The 25,437-nt window shown below is 38.1% G+C and overlaps 1 protein-coding gene and 1 non-coding gene across 8 annotated transcripts in view; one reads left to right on the top strand and one right to left on the bottom strand.

Annotated features, from left to right (window-relative positions):
* SPATA6 (spermatogenesis associated 6) overlaps positions 1–25,437 on the bottom strand; it is a 178,886-nt gene that overhangs the window by 29,498 nt on the left and 123,951 nt on the right.
* Positions 16,433–16,539, top strand: LOC114674809 (U6 spliceosomal RNA). Its single transcript, XR_003725908.1, has one exon. It is a non-coding gene; the product is annotated as a U6 spliceosomal RNA (small nuclear RNA).

The following is a 25,437-nucleotide window of genomic DNA, read 5'->3' as shown; positions in this document are numbered from 1 at the left end:
AAAAGAATAATAACATGAACAAATTCTTAAAATACAGGGGGACAAATTAAACTCAAATTACTATTATCATGATTGAAAAGGGAGATACTCATATGCTTATAAATTCTATAGTTGTGTTTAAAAGTGGGCAGGGCCAGTATGGCAGACTAGAAGCAGCTTATTTGTGTCACTGTCAGGGAGAGGGAGCAAAAGGGCTGATGAACACGGTTGCTGCAGGCATATGAGAAACCACGTTGGGATCCACCAGGGCAGAGGAACACAGAGAACACAAAGGAGTAAAGCTGGGCACCAGCCCATCTGGGCTCAGCGCAGAGCCAGGAGGACCCCTCCAAAACTGGAAAGGGTGAGTGACAGTCCATAGGGGAATTTATACTCTCCACAGGGACCTGTGCAAGACCGGGAACAGGAGAATCACCCTGTCCCCCACCCTGCATCTTCCTCCACAGTACTTCTAGACTGAGGCAGAGAGCCACCCGGAAATTTTGCAGGGGCAACTTCTGAGTCCAAGAGGACTGCCATGAGCCTTGGGCCCTGGAGCAGACAACCACCAGTGCCACAAACCCAATAGAGGGTCCAGTCAGCTGCGGTGCCAGGGAGCAGTAACATTGCTCCACCATTGTGTGCCAGCCAGGCCTCAGTGGCAACTTCTGGTCCAGCAGTTGTACCTTGGTTCAAACTCAGTCAGTCAATCCTCCCACCCCCACCACTGGTAGGACACTCTACAATGCTTGCTAGAGTGTCCAGCTCAGAGGTCCCACTTTTGTGTGAACTCAGCTGGAAAGTGTAGCCTCCTGTTGTCACATAAAACATCCAGACCACAGAGCATGAGACCCCAACAGCCCCAGTCACTGGTAGCCAGGCAGGTGACACCTGTTAGAGCCTCTGGCCCAGTGGCTCCACTGCTGTGTAAGGTCAGCTGGAGGGTGCAGCTTCCAGTTGTCACAGGAAACATCTGGATGGCAGAGCAAGAGACCCCACCTACCACCACCACTAGTATCCAGGTGGGCAACACCTTCTAGAGCTTCTAGCCCAGCTGCCTTGCTTCTGTGTGAGCCTGGCTGGAGGGTGCAGCCTCCTGTTGTTCTGGGAAATGCCTGAATGGCAGGGTGCATGACCCTATAACCCCTTCCAATCACAGCCAGGCAGGCAACACCTGCTAGGTTTTCCAGCCCAGTGGCCCTACGTTTGCCCGAATATGTTGAGGGGCACAGCCTCTTGTTGCCCTGAAAAAACCTGAAAGGCAGGACTGGCAACCCCACCAATCCCTAGCCACCCATAGTAAGACAGGCAATACCCAGGAAGAGTTTCCAACCCAAAAGTCCCACTTCCACCTGAACTCTGTGAGTAGACACAACCCTATCTTTCCCCTAGGAAGCACATAAACAGCAGACTATGGGCAAGGGCACAGTTAGCTGGCCAACTGATGGCCCAGCCTGAGGGAGCCCCATGGACTACAACCCCCAACAAAAGAAATACAGACAGGAAGACAGTAATTGCAGAGGGTGCTCCTCCAAGACCCAGGAGTAGACTAGAATAGAAGGCAGTCAAACAAACCCACTTTATACCATAATCAAACCCCCAACAAGGGCATTAAAGAAGAAAAAAAGCAAAACAATCCATTCAAAGGACAGCAAATTCAAAGACTGAAAGAACGTAAGTCCACAAAGATAAGAAAGAAACAACAGAAGAACTCTGACAACCCAAAAAGTCAGAGTGCCTTCTTTTCTCCAAACAACCACACTAACTCTCTAGCAAGGGTTCTTAACTGGGCTGCGATGGCCGAAATGACAGAAATAGAATTCAGAATATGAATAGGAATGAAGATCGTCAAGATTCAGGAGACTGTTGAAACCCAATGCAAAGAAGCTAATAATCACGTAATCACAGGAGCTGACAGAAAAAATAGCCAGTATAGAGAAGAACATAACCAACCTGATACAGCAAAAAAAAAAAAAACCTACAAAAATTTCATAATACTATCACAAGTATTAACAGCAGACCAAGTGATGAAAGAATCTAAGGGCTTGAAGACTCGCTTTCTCAAATACAACAGTCAGACAAGAATAAAAAAAAGAATTGAAAAGGAATGAACAAAACCTCCTGGAAATACGGGATTATGTAAAGATGCCTAATCTGCAAGTCACTGGCATCCCTGAAAGACATAAGGACAAAGGAAGTAACTTGGAAAACATATTTCACAGTATCATCCATGAGAACTTCCCCATCCTAGCTAGAGAGGCTGATATTCAAATTCAGTAAATGAGAAGAATTCCTGCAAGATACTTCACAAAAAGATCATCCCAAGACATAACGATCTGATACTCCAAGGTTGAAATGAAAGAAAAAATGATAAAGGCAGCTAGAGAATAAACGGGAGGTCACTTACTAGGGGAACCCTATCAGACTGACAGAGGACCTCTCAACATAAACCCTACAAACCAGAAGAGATTGGGGACCTGTATTCAACATTCATAAAGAAAAAAATTCCAACCATGAATTTCATATCCAGTCAAACTAAGCATCATAAATGAAGGAGAAATATGATCCTTTTCAATTTGAGCCTATACAAATGCTGAGGGAATTTGTTAACACCAGACCTGCCTTACAAGAGGTCATGAAAGAAGTATGAAATATGGAAAGGAAAGACCATTACCAGGTACTACAAAAACACATGTAAGTACACACACCAGTGACACTTATAAAGCCACCACACAAACAAGTCTGCATAACAACCGGTTAACAAAATGAGAACAGGATCAAATCCACACATATCAATAAGAAACTTGAATGTAAATGGGTTAGGTGCCCCAATTAAAAGGCACAGAGTGGCTGCCAACTGGATAAAGAAACAGGACCCAATAGTATGCTATCTTCAAGAGACCCAGCTCATATGCAATGTCATCAATAGGCTTAAAATAAAGGGATGAAGAAAAGTCTACCAAACAAATGGAAAACTGAAAAAAGCAGAGTATGCTATCCTAATTTCAAACAAGAGAGTTTACACCAACAAACATCAAAGAAGACAAAGAAGGGCATTACATAATGGGTAAAGGGCTTAATTCAACAAGAAGACCTAAATTAATGTGTACCCCCCACAAGTGCACCCAGATTCATAAAGCAAATTCTTAGAGAACTTCAAAGAGTCTCAGACTCCCACAGAATAATAGTGGAGACTTCAATACCCCGCTGATGTATTAGACAGATCCCTGAGACAGAAAATTAACCAAGAGATTCAGGACCTGAACTCAACACTTGACCAAATGGATCTAATAGATAGCTACATAACTTTCCACCCAAAAGCAACAGAATATACATTCTTTTCATCACCACATGGTACATACTGTAAGATCAGCCATGCAATCAAATGTAAAACAATCCTCAACAAATTCAAAAACAGCAAAACCATACCAACCACACTCTTGGACCACAGTACAATAAAAATAGAAATCAAGGTCAAGAGAATCTCTCAAAACCATACAATTACATGGAAATTAAACAACCTGCTCCAGAATAACTCGGGTTAATTATCAAATTAAGGCAGTGTGATGGTTAATGTTAAGTGCCAACTTGATTGGACTGAAGGATGCAGAGTATTGTGTCTGGGTGTATCTGGGTGTTACCAGAAGAGATTAACATTTGAGTAGGTGAACTGTGAGAAGAAGACCCATCCTCAGGAAGAGTCACCAACAATGTGGGTGAGCACCATCCAATCAGCTACCAGCATGGCTAGGAAAACCAGGCAGATTAAGGTGGAAGAAGCTGATTTGCTGAGTCTTTCAGCCTTCAGTCTTTCTCCCATGCTGGATGCTTCCTGCCCTCAAACATCAGACTCCAAGTTCTTTGGATTTTGGACTCTTGGATATACGCCAGTGGTTTGCCATGGCAACAGACTGAAGGCTGCACTGTCGGCTTCCCTACTTTTGAGATTTTGGGACTCAGAATGAGCCACTACTGGCTTCCTTGCTCCACAACTTGCAGAGAGCCCATCATGGGATACCTTTGTGATCATGTGAGTCAACTCTCCTTAATAAACTCTTTGTCATGTATACATATATCCTATTAGTTCTGTCCCTCTAGAGAACCCTGACTAATATAGTCAGGAATTAAGAAGTTCTTTGAAATTAATGAGAACAAAGACACAGCACATCAGAATCTCTGGGACACAGGTGAGGCAGTGTTAAGAGGGAAATTTATAGCACTGAATACCTGCATCAAAAAGTTAGAAAGATCTCAAACAAACAACATAACATCACAACTAGAAGAGATAGAGAAACAAGAGCAAACAAACTCTAAAAGTAGCAGAAGACAAGGAATAACCAAAATCAGAGCTGAACTGATGGAAACAGAGACATAAGAAAACATACAAAAGATAAACAAATCTAGGAATTAGTTTCTTTAACAAATTAATAAGACAGCCAGCTAGATAAAAAAAACAAGAAAAGAGAGCATATCAAGATAAACACTATAAGAAATGACAAAGGGAATATTACTACTGTTCCACAGAAATACCAATAACCATCAGAGATTACTATGAATACCTCTATGCACACAGACTAGAAAATCTAGAAGAAATGGATAAACTCCTGGACATACATATCCTCCCAAGACTAAAGATGGAAGAAATAGAATCTGTGAACAGACCAATAACAAGCTTTGAAACTGATTCAGTGATCGATAGCCTACCAATCAAAAAGAGCCAAGAATCAGATAGATTTACAGCCAAATTCTACCAGATGTTCAAAGAAGAGCTGGTACCATTCCTACTAAAACTATTCCCCAAAATTCAGAAGGTACTCCCCCTTAACTCATTCAATAAGGCCAGTACCATCCTGATACCAAAACCTGGAAGAGACACAACAAAAAAGAAAACTTCCACCCAATACCCTTGATGAACATAGAAGCAAAAATCCTCAACCAAATACCAGCAAACTGAATCCAGTAGCACATCAAAAAGCTTAGCCACCATAATCAAGTAGACTTTAATCCCTGGGATGCAAGGTTAGTTCAACATATGCAAATCAATAAATGTGACTCATTGCATAAACAGAACTAAAGACAAAAACCATATGATAATATCAATGAATACAGAAAAGGCTTCTGACAAAATTCAACAATCTTTCATGTTAAAAACCCTAAAGAAACTTGGCACTGAAAGAATATACTTCAAAACAGTAAGAGCCATCCATGACAAACCCACAACTAACATCACACTGAATGGGAAAAAGCTGGAAGCATTCCGCTTGAAAACCGGCACAAGGATGCCCTCTCTCACCACTCCTATTCAACATAATATTTTAAGTCCTGGCCACAGCAATCAGGCAAGAGAAAGAAACAAAAGGCATTCAAATAGGAAAAGAAGAAGTAAAACGATCCCTGTGTCTATATGACATGATTTTGTATTTTAAAAACCCCATGATCTTGGCCCCAAAGCTCCTTGAGCTGATAAGCAACTTGGGTAAAGTTCTGGGATACAAAATCAATGTACAAAAATCAGTAGCATTCCTATTCACTACCAGCACCCAAGCCAAGAGCCAAATCAGGAATGCAATACCATTCACAACTGCCACAAAAAGAATAAAATACCAAGAAGTACAGCTAACCAGGGAGGTGAAAGATCTCTACAATGAGAATTGTAAAACTGCTAAAAAAATCAGAATTGACACCAAAAAATGGAAGAAAATCCCCTGCTCATGGATAGGAAGAATAAATATCATTAAAAAATTACCATACTGTTCAATGCAATTTACAAATTCAAGGCTATTCCTATCAAACTATCAATGACATTCTTCAAATAATTAGAAAAAAAAACTATTCTAAAATTCATATGGAACAAAAAAGAGCCTGAAAAGCCAAGGCAATCCTGGGGGGGAAAAAAAAAAAAAAAAAAAAACTGGATGAATCACACTGCCTGACCTCAAACCATACTACAAGGCTAGAGTAACCAAAACACCATGGTACTGGTACAAAAGTAGACACACAGGCCAATAGAACGGAAGAGAGAGTCAAGAAATAAAGCCACTCACATACAGCCATCTGATCTTTGACAAAGCTGACAAAAACAAGCAATGGGGAAAGGATTCCCTACTCAAAAAATGGTGCTGGAATAACTGGATAGCTGAAGATTGAAACTGGACCACTTTCTTAGACCATATGCAAAAATCAACTCAAGATTGATTAAAGACCTAAATGTAAACCCTATAACTGTAAAAACTCTGGAAGATAACCTAGTCAATACCATTTTTGACATAGGAACAGGCAAAGATTTCATGATAGAAAATGTCCAAAGCAATTGCAACAAAAGCAAAAATGACAAATGGGGCCTAATTCAATGAAAGAGGTTTTGCACAGCAAAAGAAACTATTAACAGAGTAAACAGACAACTTACAGAAAGGAAGAAAATATTTGTAAACGATACATCTGACAAACGATACATCTAGATCTAACATCTAGAATCTACAGGGAACTTAAATAAACACACATAAGCAAAAAGTGAACAATCCCATTAAAAACTGGGCAAAGGACATGAACACTTTTCAAAAGAAGGCATATAATGCACTAACAAGTATATGAAAAACTGTACAATATCACTAATCATCAGAGAAATTCAAATAAAAACAACAATAAGATAGCATCGCTCATCAGTCAGAATGGCAATCATTAAAAAGTCAAAAAATAACAGTAAGATTGCAGACAAAAGGAATGTTTATACACTGTTGGTTGGAGTGTAAATTAGTTCAACCATTGTGAAAGACAGTATGGTGATTCCTCAAAAACCTAAGACAGAACTACCATTCAACCCAGTGATCCTGTGCCTGGGTATATATTCAAATGAATATAAACTATTCTGCCACAAAGATACATGCATGTGTATATTCACTGCAGCACCATTCACAATAGCAAAGACATGTGATCAGTCTAACTGCCCATCAACAGTAGACTGGATAAAGAGAATGTGGTACATATATACCATGGAATACTATGCAACCATTAAAAAGAAAGAGATCACATCCTTTGCAGGAACATGGATGGAGCTGGAGGCCATTATCCTTAGCAAAGTATTGCAGGAACATAAAATCAAATACCACAGCTCTTGCTAATTAATGAGAACACATGGACAAAAAGAGGGCAACAACAGACCATGGGGCCTCCTCAAGGGAGGAGGAGAAGAGGAGAGAGAAGTTCAAGAAAAAAAAAAGTCAAGTACTATGCTTAGTACCCCTGTGAGGAAATATTCTGTAGAACAAAGTCATGAGTCATGAGTTTACCTATATAACAAATCTGTACATGTACCCCTGAACCTAAAATAAAAGTAAATATATTTAAGAAAAAATAGCATAGGAAGATATCATGAAAATCTTTATATCATTCAGTTTGATAATATAAATGAAACAGGAAAATTCCTAATAAAACTAAACTGAACAAGTTATAGAAAACCCAAATAACTGTTGATATTAAAGAAATTATATCCATTACTGAAAACTATCCCACAAAAACAGGCTTGTTCGAAACATTTAAGAAGGAAATAATCTCGCATAGATGCTGCCTGAGAAAGGCTGGGAATATTTTCCAATCAATATTTCCTTTTTATGAGGTCAGCCAAAATCTGAGGAGAATATTACAAGAAAGGAAACTTGCAGACCAATCACTGTCATTAACTTGGATGCAAAAATCTAAGGTACAATATTAGCAAATTGAAACCAGTGATTATATTTTTTATATAAATCAGTTTGTTTATTGATTAGTTTAATTATTCTATGTTTTCATCTGCTAGGATACGTCTTTTTTTATTATTATTATACTTAAAGTTCTAGGGTATGTGTGTACAATGTGCAGGTTTGTTACATATGTATACATGTGCCATGTTGGTGTGCTGCACCCATTAACTCGTCATTTACATTAGGTATATCTCCTAATGCTATCCCTCCCTCCTCCCCCCTCCCCACAATAGGTTCCAGTGTGTGATGTTCCCCTTCCTGTGTCCAAGTGATCTCATTGTTCAATTCCCACCTATGAGTGAGAACATGCAGTATTTGGTTTTCTGTTCTTGTGATAGTTTGCTGAGAATGATGATTTCAAGCTGCATCCATGTCCCTACAAAGGACACGAACTCATCCTTTTTTATGGCTGCATAGTATTCCATGGTGTATATGTGCCACATTTTCTTAATCCAGTCTGTCACTGATGGACATTTGGGTTGATTCCAAGTCTTTGCTATTGTGAATAATGCCGCAATAAACATACGTGTGCATGTGTCTTTATAGCAGCATGATTTATAATCCTTTGGGTATATACCCAGTAATGGGATGGCTGGATCAAATGGTATTTCTAGTTCTAGATCTAAGAGGAATCGCCACATTGCTTTCCACAATGGTTGAACTAGTTTACAGTCCCGCCAACAGTGTAAAAGTGTTCCTATTTCTCCACATCCTCTCCAGCACCTGTTGTTTTCCTGATTTTTTAATGATTGCCATTCTAACTGGTGTGAGATTGTATCTCATTGTGGTTTTCATTTGCATTTCTCTGATGGCGAGTGATGTTGAGCATTTTTTCATGTGTCTGTTGGCTGTATGAATGTCTTCTTTTGAGAAGTGTCTGTTCATAGCCTTTGCCCACTTTTTGATGGGGTTTTTTTTTTTCTTGTAAATTTGATTGAGTTCTTCGTAGGTTCTGGATATTAGCCCTTTGTCAGATGAGTAGATTGCAAAAATTTTCTCCCAATCTGTAGGTTGCCTGTTCGCTCTGATGGTAGTTTCTTTTGCTGTGCAAAAGCTCTTTAGTTTAATTAGATCCCATTTGTCCATTTTGGCTTTTGTTGCCATTGCTTTTGGTGTTTTAGACATGAAGACCTTGCCCATGCCTATGTCCTGAATGGTATTACCTAGGTTATCCTCTAGGGTTTTTATAGTTTTAGGTCTAATTATGTTTTTAAGAAAATCATGACCAAGAGATTTGTTTCAAGAATGTGACCATGGTTTAAGACTTGAAAATCAAGTAATTTGCTATATTAAAATAAGGAGGGGTAGCAGAATAATCACCTCAGTAGGTACAATGGAATAAAACCTTATATTTGTAATTTTTTTAAATAAAAAATATTAGAAAATAAGGAATTTCTGTAATCTGACAAAGAATACTGACAAGAAATCTACAAAAAGTATCATATTTAATTTCAAATTATAAAAACCTTTCATCTTTCATGTTGAACAAGAAACTATCACCACTTCTATTTGATACTATTTTAGAAACCCTAAATAACATAACAAAACAAGAAAAATAAAATGCATAAAGATTAAAGTAGGAGATTTAAAACTAGCATTATTTACAGATTATATTACTATATATTAGAACGCTCAAAAATTCAAAAACTACAATGTATATTAACATTAATGAATGAATGTAGGCAGGTCAGTGGACTACAGATCACTGAAAACAGGTAAATGACATTCATCATACCAAAAAAAAAATAGAATTGTAAAAGGTATAATGTATAATAGCATAAAAATATCAAACATCTAGAGCTAAATATATAGAAAGACATGCTAGATCTATGAAATGAAAATTATAACAAATTATTGGTGGAAATTAAAGATCTAAATTAATAAAGACACAATGTCATGCACTGGAAGACTGAATATTGTTAAGATGCCAGTTCTCCTCCAATCAAAGTATAGATTCAATGTAGTCTCAATCAAAATCTTAGTGGGTTCTGGCAAGCTGATGATTTTGACATACAGATGGAAATTAAAAGAACCAAGAACAACAAAAGCAATTGTGAAGCAAGAACAACGGTGAAGGAGTTACGTCATTAGATATAAAGAGTTACTATAAACCTATAGTAAATTGAGAAACTACGTTAGTACAAAAATAGATAATTAAACCAATAAAATAGAAGAAAATCAAGAATGACTCACATATATACAATCGCAATGGAAGAGAACAGAATCCAGGACTATCTCCACATAAACACAGTGCAGGGGTAAAGAATGGCTTTTAAAGAAAGATGCCAGGTCATAATCATTTGACAAGCAATGCTTCTGATGCTTGTACAAGGGTGGAGTGACAAAATGTGAGTTTTATGAGGCTTTAGATACATAGCCAGTTTCACAATTATTGTATTTGTTGACTTAAGAAGTTGCTTAGGACCAGAGGGTATAAAGCTACACCAAACACATCTGAAAAGCAAAATGTATCTTTCTGCTGTCTCATGACACTTAAAAGATAAGGATCTACCAGGGCACAGGCCCTGAAAACACAAGAACCAAAACGTTGAATGTTGAGACTATAAAGGTTTTTAACCTGGAGATAGTTGAAAATCTGGGACTACCTAGGATAAAAAATTGGGTCTTGGCAACAGATGCTAAGGCTATTTCTAAGAATGGAGAAACAGGCAAGATGTTTTTAGTGTGAGAATCACACAAGGCTAAGAGGTAAAACTGAAAACAGGAAAGGCCTCAAATATATAAAAGTTCCTTGTCAAGATATTGTCTAAATTCTCAAGCTGTGCCAGGTTGGGGGTAAAATAAGCTAATCCAAAGTCTCTGAAAAGCAAACAAAACATGTCTTACAATCATATGTTACTTAAAATGTATCACAAAGAATGACTTTAACAACATTTGAGAGTTGAAAGCCTAGAAAAGAACCGATGAGTTGACATTTGACTACTTGCAAGCACCTTTTACCCTGAGGACACTTGACTTCTGAGATTAGTAGAAACTGGTCTTTGTCATAGAGCTGATACTGCTCAACATAACTGGTAATTATGCAGAGATACGTGACAAAACCAGAGAGTAGGGAACTGAAATACATGACCAATTTCTGAAGCTTCCTAGTGTAAAAATATAATAAACTAAGCCTAAAACCTTTTAGCAGGACAAAAATTGCCTCAGTCTCTCGGTACTGAAAAGATAAGGACCTAAAAGGTTAATAATTTGAAAACACTGGAGGCTACTGCCCTGAAAAGACTCAACTGCGATTTATCAGGACTTTGACTAAGGACAAATTGAGAATCACCAAATCATCAGTAGAGACTGACCCTGGTTCAGTCCCTTTTGGATCAAGGTTATTAGCCTTTGATGCTACCTGCCTAGAAGAGGAATAGACATAGAATGTCTAGAATTTAGCTCTAAAATAATAAGTAGTATACAAAGAGTCAGGACAATATTATTGGTAAGCGAGATAAAAAACAGAATCCAGGTATTAGAAGACCTTTAAAGTAATTAGGATTAATTTGGTCAAGAAAATAGGTGAAAAGTTGGGCAAAACAGAAAAAATTTAAGACTTGCAAAAAGTGGTGTCTATAAAAATGAATCAAGGAGACATTTTAGATCTAAAAAATATAATTACTAAAATAAATTAACTAATATAATAGATGAATTTAACAGCAGATCAGAATGAGTAGAAGACAAGATCAGTGAACTATAAGGTTCATAAGCCAGTGAAACTGGCTATGTATCTAAAGCCTCATAAAACTCATGTTTTGTCACTCCACCCTTGTACAAGCATCAGAAGCGTTGCTTGTCAAATGATTATGACCTGGTATCTTTCTTTAAAAGCCATTCTTTACCCCTCCACTGTGTTTATGTGGAGATAGTCCTGGATTCTGTTCTCTTCTATCCACAGTAAAATAGCAAATAGAATGATAAAAAAAGGAAAGAGTGCAAGAAACTTGTGGGACACAATCAAAAGATTTAACAGATGTAATTGAATACCCAAAGAGTAAGAAATAATAGTTAATAAGACATATTTGAAGAGATAATGAGCTAGAATGTCCCAAGCAATATAAGTCATGAATTTACAGATTCCAGATGCTCTGAATTGCTCCTTATCCTTTTAGCTAAGATTGAGTGAAGAAAGTCTGAGTATGCCAAGCAGGTTAATACATAAAACTACATCTCTGAAGAGCAAAGAAAAGAAGCCAGAGATAAACGACATTACTTTCAAAAGAACAAGAATAAGACTAACAACACACTTCTCAAAAAATGATGGAAGATATCAGATAATAGAATAGTGCCTTTAAAGTGTAGGAAGAAAAACAGCTGCCAAAGTAGACATCTATACCGAGGGAGAAAAAATTACTCACAAATTTAGTAGATACTTAAGACAATTAAAGATGACAGAAATTGTCCACAGTAGGCCTGCACTAAAAAACAAACAAACAAAACACTAAAGAGAATTTTCCATGCAAATGAGAAATTATCTAAAATGGAAACAGAATCCAAAAACAAAGATCATCAGAAAAGATAAGTATGTAAGTAAATATAAAACAATATTACCATACAAAACAATAGTAGCAATATACTGTGGAGTCAAAAATAGATGTAGAATTAAATGCATAACATCAATAACTTTAAAGAGGAAAGAATATAAATGGAATGCAAATACTCTAATTTAGAATTCTCAAAACATTGGTAAAAAAATTGTATTAGACTGTAATAAAGCATACATAATTTGTTCGGTAACTATTTAAAAAATAAGCACTCCATAAGTCAAAAATAAAAAAAGAACAAAATTATCTTATTGTCAAATAAAGTATGAAGGAGATAAAAAAGAAATATAAACAGATGTATCAGATAGGGTACAAATCCAACAATATCAAGTAATTAAACGATTACAGTAAGTAAATCAAAAGAAAAGTTAAATAATATAAAACCTTCTTATATAAGAAACATACCTTAAATATAAAGATACAAGTAGGGTGAGAGTAAAAGGATGAAAAAGAAATACCAAGCAACATTACCCCAAAGAAAGTTGGTGTGACTATAAAATTGTCAGATAAACAATATTTGCAGACAAGAAGCTTTCCCAGAAACAAAGACATTTACAATAATAAATAGGTCAACAGACAAGAACAAAACACTTTCTAAACCTATATGTATCCAATAACACACTTTCAGAATGTGCAAAGCTTAATCACGACACATTATCAATTCACACCCTCTGGAACAGTGGTATTGGGAAAACAAAACAAAACAAAATATAAATACAGTGTGCTAGCAAGGATGGGGAGAAACTAGAATTCTCAAACACTGATACTGGAACACTTTGAAATCTTTTTGGCATTATCTTCTACAGATGAAGAGACACCTCCCTTATGACTTGACAATTCCACTTTTAGTTATATTTCCAGCCAGAATACACACAGTAGTCTCCCTAATCATCGGTTCCACTTCCCATGGTTTCAATCATCTGTGGTCAACAGTAGCCTAAAAAATATTAAATGGAAAATTCCAGAAATAAATAATTCATTAGTTTTAAACTGCACATCATTCTGAGTAGCATGATAAAATCTTATGCTGTCCTGCTCCATCTGCCCAGGACATGAATCATCCTTTTGTCCAGCATATCCATGCTGTATATACTACTTGCCTATTTGTCACTAAGCAGCCATCTCAGCTATTAGATTGACTGTGGTAGTATTGTAATGCTTGCATTCAAGTTACCCTTAGTTTACTTAGCAATAGCGCCAAAGCACAATAGTGATGCTGGTCATTTGGATATGCCAAAGCAAAGCAGTAAAGTGCTCCTTTAAGTGAAAAAGTGAAAGTTCTTGACTTGGAAAGAAAAAACATGTATTCTGAGAGAGATATAATCTATGGTAAGAACTAATCTTCTATTCCTGGGATGGTAAAGAAGGAAAAAAAAGTTCATACTAGTTTTGCTGTCACACTTCAAACTATAAAAAGTTATGGCATGGTGCTTGATAAGTGCTTAGTTAAGTTGAGAAAGGCATTAAATTTGTAGGCAGAAGCCATGGATGGAAACATGTTCTAACCGACAGAATGCAAGTTCAGTACATCTGTGGTTTCAGGCATCCACTAAGGTGTCTAGGAACATATCCCCTAAAGATAAGGAGGACTACTGTGTACATGTTCACCAAAGAATATACACAATATATTGTCTATGGTAGTACTATTAGTATTAGCCTACAATTAAAAGTAGAATAAACTGATTATGGTATTATTTTGGAAGAATACAAATGCCAAAGAAGGGGTTGGCAAACTTTTCTTGTGAACAGCCAGGTAGGAAATATGTTCAGATTTGTATACTATGGGATCTTTGTTACAATTCTCACCTCTGCTGTTGTAGTTTAAGATCAGTCATGGATAACATGTATACAAATGAGTATATTCATACTGCAATAAAATTGTTTTTAAAAAATAGCTAGAATTTGCCTCTGCGACATAGTTTGTTGACTGCAGCTATACAGCAGTGAAAATGAAGCACATGCATGTCACAAACATTAACCAAAAGAAATCAGATACAAAAGAATAAATATCACTTTGAGAGGCTGAGGCAGGCAGATCTCAAGGTCAGGAGATCGAGACCATCCTGGCTAACACAGTGAAACTCCATCTCTCCTAAAAATACAAAATAATTAGCCAGGCGTGATGGTGGGTGCCTGTAGTCCCAGCTACTTGGGAGGCTAAGGCAGCAGAATTTGTGAACCTGGGAGGCAGAGCTTGCAGTGAGCCAAGATCGCACCACTGCACTCCAGCCTGGGCGATACTACAAGACTCTGTCTCAAAAAAAAAAAAAAAGAATAAATATGATTCAATTTATAAAACATTCAAAAACAAACAAAATTTATATTTTGTGAGATATTAGAAGAGTAGAGAGTGTAGTGACTGAAAAGAGGCACCAGAGACATTTCTAGAGTGCTGATAATGTCATGTCTATGACCTGGATGCTGTTCACACATGGGTTCACTTTGTGAAAACTCAATGTGCTATATAATTTAGAATAAAAGTAGACTATTCTGAAATAAAAATTTTTAAAGGACCTAGAATAGCAGTACCAAACAATACATGGAAAGTATCTGTGACAAAATGAGATGACAAGATATCTTCATGAACCCCAATGTAAGAGGAAGAACAAACCACCAGTAGTAATAAGGTAAAATTGGTATCTGCATCTGTGGAGGAGAGCTCAGAGGAAAACAGGAGGCATCTAATAAACCTGATAACTTCAAAATAACAAAAAAAAAAAATTCTCACTCAAAAATATCAGTGGGTCAATTTAAGAACAGCAACAGAAATTGGGAGAGGTTTTTTATTTTTGTTTGATGAAATGTACAAGATGAGTCTGGGACTCATCTATGTGGCCTATTAGAGCCACATAAAAAGATTTGCAAGACATAAAGACATGAAGAGTTTCCCACTGGCCAAAGTTGAGCTTATTTGGGTACCAATAGTAACTGAAATACAACAAATCACATCAAATATGTTCAAATCCATGAGTTCACAATGATCTAAAAAAAAGGAAAACTAACTGGTCACCTTTGGAGAATGTTAAAGAACAAAATATTATGCACACTAGAAAATAAAGGGATGAATGAACAATGCCATTAAGTAACAAAACAGATGAAGCGGGATGGGGAGGAGGAGGACAGACAAGAAAAGTGAATACTTTTGCCGGGCGCGGTGGCTCAAGCCTGTAATCCCAGCACTTTGGGAGGCCGAGGCGGGCGGATCACAAGGTCAGGAGATCGAGACCACAGTGAAACCCCGTCTCTACTAAAAATACAAAAAATTAGCCGGGCGCGGTGGCGGGCACCTGTAGTCCCAGCTACTCAGGAGGCTGAGGCAGGAGAATGGCGGGAACCCGGGAGGCGGAGCTTGCAGTGAGCCGAGATCGCGCCACTGCACTCCAGCCTGGGCAACAGCGTGAGACTCCGTCTCAAAAAAAAAAAAAAAAAAAAAAAAAGAAAAGTGAATACTTTTGTAACTTCTATTTAACGTATCTTGGCATTGGATTTGCCACAGAGAGAGAGGGGGAAGGAAAGTAGGGATGGAGAGAATATGAATCAGATATTAAGTGCCTGCCAATGAAAGACACAATATGACTTCTGAAATAAAAAAACTGAACTTGATTAAGCCTCTAGATCCCAATTTAAAGGTACCAATTTAGAGAAGATACTGCAGATAACAATGGAACATGCTTATACCACAGCAGTTGTATCATCAAAATCTTATGGAAAAATTCTGCAAGAATACAAATACAAAAGCAGGGGTTGGCAAACATTGTTAAGTCAGAAGGGGAATAAATAAAATGAACATGTTCATTTACATTTAACTTTAATAAGAATACTTGTTTAATCTTTGAAGTTACCATCAAATGAATAGGAAAAAAAAAATCTCTAGTTAATAATGGTAGCAAAATTAAAAAACAATATAACTAAACCCAAAAGAGGATAAAAGGAAATAAAGAATATAGAACAGGTAGTGTAAATAGAAAACAGATTTATACCCAAATATATCAGTAGGAACATAAGAAAGGAACAGACTGACTACTACAATTAAAACACCATGATTTCCACACTGTATAAAAAAGTCAATCTATGCTATGAAAAATCCCTATTAAATAAACAAAAATGTTAAAAGTGTTAGTATGAAAGAAGATTTTCCTTGCAAAACACTAATCACATAAAGCTATTTTAGTGCTCACTTTGGCAGTACATATACTAACACTGGAAGGATACAGGGAAGATTAGCATGGCCCCTGCACAAGGATGACACACAAATTTATGAAGCATTCCGTATTTTTCAGACAAGCAAGTGCTGAGGGTATTCATTACTACCAGACCTGCCTTACAAGAGCTCCTGGAGGAAGCACTAAATATGGAAAGGAAAGACAATTACCAGCTGTTACAAAAACACACTGAATGAAGTACACAGACCAGTGACTCTATAAAGGAACCACATAGTCTGCAAAATAAGCAGCTAATATCATGATGTCAGGATCAAATACACACATATAAACACTAAACTTAAATCTAAATGGGCTAAGTGCCCCAATTAAAACACAGATTGGCAAGCTGGATAAAGAACCAAGACTTGTTGGTATGCTGTCTTCAAGAGACCCAAGAGACAGGCAGTGTCATAGGCTTAAAATAAAGGGGTGGAGAAAAATCTACAAAGCAAATGGAAAACAGAAATCAGGATTGCAATCCTAGTTTCAAACTAAACAGACTTTAAACCAATAAAGATAAAAAAAGACAAAGAAGGGCACTACATAATGGTAAAGGGGCCAATTCAACAAGAAGATCTACCTATCCTAAATACACATGCACCCAACACAGGAGCACCCAGATTTATAAAGCAAGTTCTTAGAGGCCTTCAAAGAGACTTAGATTCCCACACAATAATAGTAAGAGACTTTGACCCACTGACAATATTAGATGGAGACAGAAAATCTCAGATATTCTGGACCTGAACTCAGTTCTGGATCAAATGGACCTGATAGATATCTACAGAACTCTACACCCAAAAACAACAGAATATACATTCTTCTCATCACCACCTAGCACATACTCTAAAATTGATCACATAAACAGAAGTAAAACACTCATCAGCAAATGCAAAAGAACAGAAATCATAACAATCTCTCAGACCACAGCACAACCCATTCAAAAAGATACAATTACATAGAAATTGAACAAACTGCTCCTGAATGACTTTTGGGTAAACAATGAAATTAAAGTAGAAATCAAGAAGTTCTTTGAAACTAATGAGAACAAAGATGCAACATATCAGAATCACTGGGACACAGCTAAGGTAGTTGTGTTAATAGGTAAATTTATAGAACTAGATGCCCACATCAAAAAGTTTGAAAGATCTCAAATTTAAAAACAATGTAACATCACAACTAAAAGAAGTAGAGAACCGAGAACAAGCAATTCCCAAAGCAGGCAGAAGACAAGAAATAACCAAAATCAGAGCTGAATTGAAGGTGATTGACATGGAAAACCACTCAAAAGATTAACAAATCCAGGAACTGGTTCTTTGAAAAATTAATAAAATAAATAGACTGCTAGCTAGACTAATAAAGAAGAGACATCAAATAAACATAATCCTAGAAACAACAAAGGGGATATTACCACTGACCCCGCAGAAATAAAAACAACCACAGACATTATGAACACCTCTATGCACATAAACTTGAAAATAAAGAATAGATAAATTCTTAGATACAAACACCCTTCCAAGACTGAACAGGAAGAAACTGAATCCCCGAACAGACCAATGACATGTTCTGAAACTGAAGAAGTAATAAATAGCCTACTAACAACAACAACAAAAACCTCAGGCCAGATGGATTCACAGCTTAATTCTACCAGATGTGCAAAGAAGAGATGGTACTATTCCTACTAAAACTATTCCACAAACTTGAGGATGAGGAACTACTCTCTAACTCATTTTATGAGGCCACAGCCTCATCCTGATATCAAAACCTGGAAGAGATACAAGAAAAAAAGAAAACTTCAGGCCAATGCTTGATGAACAACAAGGCAAAAATCCTCAACAAAATACTGGAAAACTGAATCCAGCAGCTCATCAAAAACCTTAGCCACCACATTCAAGTAGACTTTATCCCTAAGGTGCAAGGTTGGTTCAACATTACACAAATCAAAAAATGTGATTCATCACATAGACAGGACTAAAGATAAAAACCACATGATTATCTCAATAGATGCAGAAAAGGCTTTTGATAGAATTCAACATTTCTTCCTGTTAAAACTCTCAATAAACTAAGCATTGAAGGAACATACCTGTCCGGAGCTGCACGCCCCGGCCATAGCGAATAATAACTGACGATTAAAAACGCCTGAGCTATATTCATTTCCACCCCACACCTTCTCCCTATCTTTGCCTTTTTTCCCCTGTACTAATACCTCGTTGAAGATGGCGCTCTTCCTGCTGCTTCTTCACCCATTTTTCCCGCGCCCGTGAAAATTACTACCTGACAGCGCAGGTGCAACATGACCTTCGACCAGAGAAACCAATACCTATCTGGCCACGCCTCCATTATGAGATCATTTTCGCCTTGGCCCAACCCCTTCCCCTCCAAGTGTATATAAGGCACTGCATTACCGCCATTAAAAGAGAGAGAGACTTGATCAGAGCACTGTCTTGTCTCCATTTCTCGTATCTCTTGTTCCCCAAATTCCCACCCCCTCCTCCAGGGCCTGCTTCGACTATCCCGCGGGCCGGGAGACGTGGCGCCCGACGTGGGATCTGGAAACAAGGGACACTGTGAGGAAGAGGACGCCGGAGGATGGTCGACCGCTAACAAAGACAAAAGGAATTAAACCGATCACCGCGGGAACCTGCCGCGTCAGGATCGAAGGTAAGTGACGCGTCCGAAATGGGACAAGAATTAAGCCAACATGAAATATATGTAGGACAATTAAAAGAGGCTTTAAAGATACGAGGAGTAAAGGTTAAAGGTAATGACTTGTTTAAATTTTTTGATTTTGTAAAAGATATTTGCCCTTGGTTCCCACAGGAAGGAACTATTGATATTAAAAGATGGCGTAGAGTAGGGGATTGTCTTCAGGACTATTATAATACTTTTGGGCCAGAAAAAATTCCTGTGACCGTTTTCTCTTATTGGAACCTCATTAGAGATTTAATAGATAGGAAGGAGGTCGATCCGCGGGTCGTGGCTGCGGTCGCTCAGACAGAGCATATTTTAAAGGTTAGCTCCCGTTCTAACCTTGCAAAGCCTCCGCAAGATACGGAGGAGGGTCTCATTTCCCTCGAGGGTGATCGTGGGAGTGGATCCCAGTGGATGTGCGGATGGCTGGGCGGGTCTTGCATGTTTGCAGTTTTTGTAAATTTGTCGAGTACCATCTGAAAATAATTATTACTATTCAGTGATTCTCAAGCTTTCTCAATTTTGGCAGTGTATATGAACCACCTGAAGATTGTATTTTAATTGGTTAAAACAATGGTTCTCATTGAGTTTCAGCCTTCAGTGTGCATGAAACTCACTTGGGAGGCTTGTTCAATCACAGCTTGCAGAGCTCTGCCCTCCAAGTTTCTGATTTGCTGCGTCTGGGGTGCAGACCATTATTTACTTATCTACCATGTACCCAGGTGATGAGGTTTTTGGTCTTGTAGGCATGCTTTGCGTTTACAAGATTTAAGAGCAGTAAATATCACTATGATCCTTATGGGTGCCTTACAACCAGGATTACCTTCACCGGTTGCGATTCCTCAAAAATATTTTAAAATCATTATTGACCTTAAAGATTGCTTTTTTACAATTCCTCTTCACCCTGCTGACCAGAAAAGATTTGCCTTTAGTCTTCCATCTACAAATTTTAAACAACCAATGAAACGCTATCAATGGAAAGTCTTACCTCAGGGTATGGCTAATAGTCCTACCTTGTGTCAAAAATATGTAGCTGCTGCTATAGAGCCAGTCAGAAAAACGTGGGCACAAATGTATATTATACATTATATGGATGATATTTTAATAGCAGGAGAAATTGGCGAACAAGTCTTACAGTGCTTTGCTCAACTCAAACAAGAGTTAGCAGCAGCTGGACTACAAATAGCCCCAGAAAAGGTACAATTACAAGATCCATACACCTATCTTGGTTTTCAAATTAATGGACCCAAAATCATTAATCAAAAGGCCGTTATACGTCGTGATCATTTAAAAACTTTAAATGATTTCCAAAAATTACTGGGAGACATAAATTGGCTTCGACCGTACTTAAAACTCACTACAGGAGAGTTAAAACCTCTTTTCGATATATTAAAAGGAGACTCTAATCCAAAATCTCCCAGGTCCATTACTAAAGAAGCATTAACGGCACTCCAACAGGTAGAACATGCCGTTGCAACACAATTTGTTACCAGTATTGACTATTCTCAGCCATTAATATTCCTTATTTTTAACACAACAATAACCCCTACTGGCCTATTTTGGCAGAACAATCCCATTATGTGGGTACACCTGCCCTCCTCCCCTAAAAAGGTTTTGTTGCCTTATTATGATGCCATAGCTGATCTAATTATCTTGGGAAGAGAAAACAGTAGAAAATACTTTGGAATAGAACCCTCTACCATTATACAGCCCTACACTCAATCACACATTCATTGGCTATTACAAAATACGGAAGCCTGGCCAATTGCTTGCACTTCTTATACTGGCGCAATTGACAACCATTACCCACCTAACAAACTCATTCAATTTTGTAAACTTCATGCGTTTGTGTTTCCCCATATTACCAGTAAAGAACCTCTCAATGACGCATTATTAATTTTCACTGATGGATCTTCCACAGGACTTGCCGCTTACACTTATAATAATGTAGTCGTTAAATTCCAGACCACTTATACATCAGCTCAGCTGGTCGAATTGCAAGCTATAATTGCAGCACTATCAGCTTTTCCTTGTCAGCCACTTAACATTTACACAGACAGCACCTACCTGGCTCATTCAATACCCCTCTTAGAGACAGTGCCTCAAATTAAACATATTTCAGACACAGCTGACCTATTTTTACAATGTCAACAACTTATTCGAAAAAGGACTACTCCCTTTTTTCTTGGGCATATTAGAGCACATTCAGGATTACCGGGACCTTTAACACAAGGTAACGCAACAGCTGACGCGGCAACAAAAATCATAGCCACAGTCACTACAGACAATTTACAACAAGCACAAAAAGCACATGCCTTGCATCATTTAAACGCCCAAACCTTAAGACTCATGTTTAAACTTACCAGAGAACAAGCTCGACAAATAGTTAAACAATGCGCCAACTGCATAACGTATTTGCCTGTTCGCTATCTAGGAGTTAACCCCCAAGGACTCATCCCCAGTGAAATTTGGCAAATGGACGTTACTCACCACTTAGAATTCGGTCAGCTAAAATATATCCATGTATGCATAGACACCTATAGTGGATTCATCATTGCAACTCTCCAAACAGGAGAGGCCACCAAACATGTCCTAGCTCATTTATTGCATTGCTTTTCTATTTTAGGAATACCCAAACAAATCAAAACAGACAATGGCCCTGGTTATATAGCCAAAACCTTTTTACAATTCTGTAATACCCTACAAATTAAACATACCACAGGTATTCCCTACAATCCCCAAGGACAAGGTATAGTAGAAAGAGCTCATCTGTCTTTAAAAACTGTTATCACAAAATTAAAAGGGGGGAGCTGGTACCCCGTGAAGGGTACCCCTAGAAACATAATCATGACCTGTTTATCCTTAATTTTTTAAATTTGGACAGTCATGGAAAAATCGGCTGCCGATCGTTTCTGGCATCCTGAATCTCAAAAACAGTTTGCAATGGTAAAATGGAAAGATCCACTTGATAATTCATGGCATGGCCCCGATCCAGTTTTAATTTGGGGAAGAGGTTCAGTATGCATCTTCTCACAAAAAAATGATGCAGCCAGATGGCTGCCTGAAAGATTGGTAAGACAAATAAATCATAACCATTGTCAGTCCAGGGAAGATAAATCTCCCTGAGAAGTTCTTTCCTTCTTGTTTTTCAGAAAATGAAGCCTAACATGAGATTCCTTTGGAGAATAATCGTTCTATATAACATAGTGACAGTCTATGCAGGTTTTGGTGACCCTCATAAGGCAAGAGAATTATTACGAAAACAATACGGCCAGCCTTGTGATTGCAGAGGGGGACAGGTATCTGAACCTCCGTCAGACAGAATCACCCAGGTGACTTGCTCGGGCAAGACAGCTTACTTAATGCCAGATCAGTCATGGAAATGAAAAGTGTTGTTTTTACGCCAACAAATCCGGAATCGTCAGAGATAAGATAAAGACTTTATATGAAGAACTAGAAGAGCGCAGAAAAGGTCTGGTCGCTAATCCCTTGTGGACTGGACTCGATGGACTTCTCCCCTATCTCCTGCCATTTCTTGGTCCTTTACTTACTCTTCTACTCTTTCTCACTCTCGGGCCTATAATCTTTAATAAGCTTATGGCATTCGTCAGACAACAAATCGAGGCCTTTCAGGCCAAACCTATACAGGTCCATTATCATCGCCTTGAGATGACTGAAAATGGTGAGTCTTATTTGCCTTAATAAGACCACCTCCCCTGTGTGCTGAACTGGACAGTCAATGACGGGTAAGAGGACACTATCTCCATCGGAGCCTAAGACAGGAGGGCCGCCCTTGCTGCTGCCTTATCCCATGACGGGCCTAGAAGGTGGGGATGAGTTGACCCAACCTAAGACAGGCGCAGTTCCCGAGGGGTCGTTTTCTCATCATAAAATAATTAAAAGGGGGACCTGTCCGGAGCTGCACGCCCCGGCCATAGCGAATAATAACTGACGATTAAAAACGCCTGAGCTATATTCATTTCCACCCCACACCTTCTCCCTATCTTTGCCTTTTTTCCCCTGTACTAATACCTCGTTGAAGATGGCGCTCTTCCTGCTGCTTCTTCACCCATTTTTCCCGCGCCCGTGAAAATTACTACCTGACAGCGCAGGTGCAACATGACCTTCGACCAGAGAAACCAATACCTATCTGGCCACGCCTCCATTATGAGATCATTTTCGCCTTGGCCCAACCCCTTCCCCTCCAAGTGTATATAAGGCACTGCATTACCGCCATTAAAAGAGAGAGAGACTTGATCAGAGCACTGTCTTGTCTCCATTTCTCGTATCTCTTGTTCCCCAAATTCCCACCCCCTCCTCCAGGGCCTGCTTCGACTATCCCGCGGGCCGGGAGACATACCTCAAAATAATAAGAGCCATATATGACAAACCGACAGTCAACATCATACTGAATGGGCAAAAGCTAGAAGCATTTCCCTTGAAAATAGCACAAGACAAGATGCCCTCTCTCTCACCAGTATTATTCGACATAGTACTGGAAATCCTGGACAGAGCAATCAGGCAAGAGAAAGAAATGCAAATAGAAGAGAGGAAGTCAAACCAACCCTGTTTGCAGATTATATGATATTATATTGAGAAAATCCCATAATCTCAGCCCAAACCTTCTTAAATATAAAAATAACTTGAGCAAAATCTCAGGGGATACAAAATCAATGTTCAAAAATCACTAGCATTCCTATACACCAACAATAGTCAAGCAGAGGGCCAAGTCAGGGACATAATACCCCTTACAACTGCCACAAAAAGAATAAAATATCTAGGAATACAGCTAACCAGAGAGGTGAAAGATCTCTACAAGGAGAACTATAAAACACTGCTCAGAGAAATCAGAAAAGACACCAACAAATGGAAAAACATCCCATGCTCATGGACAGGAAAAATCAGTATCATTAAAATGGCCATACTGTCCAAAGCAATTTATAGATTCAATGCTATTCCTATTAAACTACTATTGACATTCTTCACAGAAATAGAAAAAAAAGGTTTTTTAAAATTCATATTAAACCAGAAAGGAGCCTGAAGAGCCAAGGCAAACCTAAGCAAAAAGAACAAAGTCAGAGGCAACATGCTACACAACTTCAAACTATATTACAGGGCTACACTAACCAAAATAGCATGGTATTGGTACAAAAACAGACACATAGACCAATGGAACAGAACAGAGAACCCAGAAATAAGGCCACACACCTACAACTATCTGATTTTTGACACACCTGAGAAAAACAAGCAATGGGGAAGGGATTTGCTATTCAATAAATGGTGCTGGGACGACTGGCAAGCCAAATGTAGAAGGCTGAAAATGGATCACCTCCTTACACCATAAACAAAAAGTAACTCAAGAAGAATTAAAGACTTAAATGTAAAACTCAAAAATATAAAAACCCTGGAAGACAACCTAGGCAATACCATTCATAACATAGATACGGGCAAAGACTTTCATGATGAAGACACCAAAAGCAATTCCAACAAAAGCAAAAATTGACAAATTGTTCACTTATAAAAATTTCTATTTTACAATCACAGACAAGTTTTTTTTTTGAATAGCTAATATTTATTAAACACTCCTCATGACAGTATCATTCTAAGCATGTTACATATACTAAAACCATAGTACTCTCAAGAAACCTATGAGAAAACTGTAGTAAGAAACTTGTACAGAAATTGATTCCACAACCTAAATGCCCATCAACGATAGGCTGGATTAAAAAAAAAAGTGGTATATATGCACCATGGAATAATACTATGCAGCCATAAAAAGGAAGGCGATCATGTCCTTTGCAGGAACGTGGGTAGAGCTGGAGGCCATTATCCTTGGCTAATGCAGGAACAGAAAAATCAAATACCACATGTTCTCACTTATTAAGTGGGAGCTAAATGATGAAAACACATGGGCACGTGGAGGGGAACAACACACACTGAGGACTGCTGGAGGGTGGGAGATGGGAGGAGGGAGAGGATCAGGAAGAATAACTAATGGGTACTAGGCTTAATACTTGGGTGATGGGATGATCTGTGCAGCAAACCACCATGGCACACGTTTACCTATGTAACAAACCATCCTGCACATGTACCCCTGAACTTAAAGGTGGGAACAAAAAAATATATACACACATATAATTGATTCCCGAGCCTTTAAAAAATAGCATTTACTACAGTATCTAGTATATAGTCACAATTCAATAAATTTTAGCTAAATTTATTAATCAACTTCAAAATATTAAAACATAAACCATAACAAACTCTCGCAAATTGCATGCCCTTCCC

Source organism: Macaca mulatta, chromosome 1 (genome assembly GCF_049350105.2).
Source record: "Macaca mulatta isolate MMU2019108-1 chromosome 1, T2T-MMU8v2.0, whole genome shotgun sequence".
Classification (NCBI taxonomy): Eukaryota; Metazoa; Chordata; class Mammalia; order Primates; family Cercopithecidae; genus Macaca; species Macaca mulatta.
Note: the sequence above shows the minus strand (reverse complement) of the source record. Positions and strands in the feature narration are given on the sequence as shown.